Genomic DNA, 2,838 nt, shown 5'->3' on the forward strand with positions numbered 1-2,838 from the left:
GTGTCTGGGTCATTTCACCAACCTGGACTTTGTTTTATGTAGGTTCTTGTACCTAATATTTTAGGTACACATCTGTCCTTTCAATGTACAACATGTATTTTTATTTCCTTGGAACATCTTTATATTATTTAATTTTATAAAGTGGAGTAGTGTGTGGTGTAGAGTAGCATTTTTACTACTTCTCTCTTTATTTTTTTCCTCCCTAACAACACAACTACCTCATGTCTGTTGGAGAAAAAAAGCGGTAGATCTCCTCTTTTGTTATAGTCCATTATAGGTTTTAACTTATTCTTATACTGCCTTTTTCTAAAGAATATGTTTGCACTGGTTGTTGACTCTCTTTTAATGCACAGTGCTGCAGATCTGATGTCTCTCCTGGTTTGTTTCTAAGTGTTGCTGTAGCACACCCTCCCTGCAGCTGGAGAGTTGGGTTGTGTTTCTCTGTAGGGCTGTGTTTTGCAGGAGCTGACCAAAGGAGACTGCTTCAGCTGGCGGGATGTCGATCCATCTTTTTTTAAGCAGCTTATAATAGCGAAGAGAAAAAAGAACCAACAACTGCAAAATTAACTTGTGACCTCGGGGCAAAAAGGAACCAACAGTTGCAGAAGTAACTTGGGATCTTGGGGTTATCCATTTCTTTTTTTTTTTGTGCTCAAGTGGAGACATCTCAGATGATTTTGATGTCCAGAGAGCAGCGCTCAGCCTTCTGTAAGCAGTGGACTTGCCGAAGGCTTCAGATGAACAGGTGAAATTTTCCAGACACCTCTGAGAGTCCTGGCCAAAGTGCTTTTTACTTTGGGTTTTTTTTTTTAAAGACCAGAGCACCAACAGACCTTAAAAATTAAAATCAAATCCTCACTCTCAGACCAGTCGGTCTGGGTTTATTACAGATAACTTTGGCAAATCATCCAGTGACTCCTCCTTGCTGACACTGTTTGCTTACTGCTGACGTGTCTCAGCCTGGCCTTCTGGTGTTGGGTGAACTCTTCTCTACCTTCCCTTTAGCCTCTCTCTGCCCTGTTCCAGGCTTGCAGGGTTTGACTGGGAAGGCTACAGATTGGACCAGCTCCTCAGGGGTAATTCTGTTCACTGGGTGTTTGGTAAATGTTCTGCGTTCCTGGAGGATTCAGACATCTGGCCACGTTCATTAAAAAATGAGGGAAAAGATGCCCATCTCCCTCACTTTCCTACTAAAATTCCCTCAAAGCTATATGGGGAGCTGTGTGCTGACCTGAGATCCTCTAAAAGACTTCAGGCTTTGGTTTTTTGTGGTGAAATCTGGACTGAGATACTACTGCTTGCAGCAAGAACCTTGCTCCACCAGCACCCTATCCCCACTTCTGTTGTGAAGAGCCATGCCACAGTGTGCCCTGTGCTTGGACCTGGACCAGCCCGTGTCCTTGCAATCCTCCATCAAACCCCGTTAGCTCCAGCTCGTCACTAGAGGAGTACCTCCAAGCCTCCGTGTACCCCGTCAGGAAGGATATTGGAGCTTCCACCTCTCCCCATCCTGCGGCCTCTCCTCCCAGCACGACACGCTGTTCTGGTAAATGGCTGTATTTCCACCCGTGGCACTGGCTCTGTTGCTCCAGCTGCTGCTTGGTATCTTGAGGGAGTCTCAGAAATGCCGTGACTCTGAAAGGCTGTGGCACCCAGACTGGAAATCAGTGCCAGTGCGCAGGCTGGGCGGGAGCTGGTGTGTGCGCTACCAGAGTGAGGAGCTAGAAAGGCAAGAAGTCATAACTGGGCAGAGGAGGTGCATAAATAACCTCCAGAACTCACTGCCACAAGACTTTGAAACTAACGACTTAGCAGGGTTACAGATAAGGCAGTGAAGTGTTATTGCAGGCAATAGGGGCAATTCATAGTTCTATGGGAGTGGATGCAATCGCAGCGGTATAAACCCTCCAGCTGGGGAGTTGTTGGACACTAGCTGTGGAACAGGGGGGCAGATTTTTGCAGCTGGACCTCAGTTTGCAGTTAGTTTCATGGAAGAGTCCTCGCCATTCCCCGGTGACAGGACAGACCCTGCACACGCCACCTTGCTGCTGCTGATGTTGGAGAAGGATTCTTCTCCCTTTCTGCTCAAGCTTGCTCCAGAGGAAGCCCCGGTGACTCCCTTTCACCTCCAAAGCTAAGTCACCCGCCTGCGAGCAGGAGAGCGTGCCCAAGGACCACTTCTGCTGAGCGTCTTGGCTGCCAGAGGGCAGCGCCGGGAGGAGTTTGGCTAGCAGCGGGTATGGCCGGGCCACTGGAGTTCTCCTCTGGCTCCCTGTTGTGACACTGTACCTGGGACAGGTCACGGACCAGCCCTGAGCTTCCCATCTGGGGTGTGTGGGGTAGCGCTTAGTCCCAGTGCCTGACGGAGGTGTGTGCTGCAGTTTCTGGGGCGCTCCTTTGTTCATGCAGCCTCTGCTTTGTCTGTACTGACTTTAGCAATCACACAGCCACAGGGTGAGCATCGCTGATCTACCTAAAATCTGTCCCTGCCTGTCACTGAGGCCAGCGCAAGCAGGCAGAGTGTGGCACCATTCCCTGGGATCGCCTTGGGCCGATCACGAAACCACCAAGTTAGTTACGTGCTCTGAGAGCTCGGGGAGGAAGATGCAGCGGAGTGCAAACAGTTCTGCTTATGCATCACAAAAATATTTTGTCTCCTCATGCTGAGGCTTATTCTGATCTTGTTACAACCCACCAAACTGTACCGCAGCCTGAAACCGGCGCTGTTTGGATGTCCAAGTACTGCGGTGGCCGCAGACCGGTACGCCAGACCTCAGCTACAGCAATCGAGGCGGTTCCCTCGGAGCCGAGAGATCACCGCTGCCCGGCAGGCGCGAA

This window comes from Egretta garzetta, unplaced genomic scaffold (genome assembly GCF_000687185.1).
Source record: "Egretta garzetta isolate BGI_Z169 unplaced genomic scaffold, ASM68718v1 scaffold549, whole genome shotgun sequence".
Lineage (NCBI taxonomy): Eukaryota > Metazoa > Chordata > Aves > Pelecaniformes > Ardeidae > Egretta > Egretta garzetta.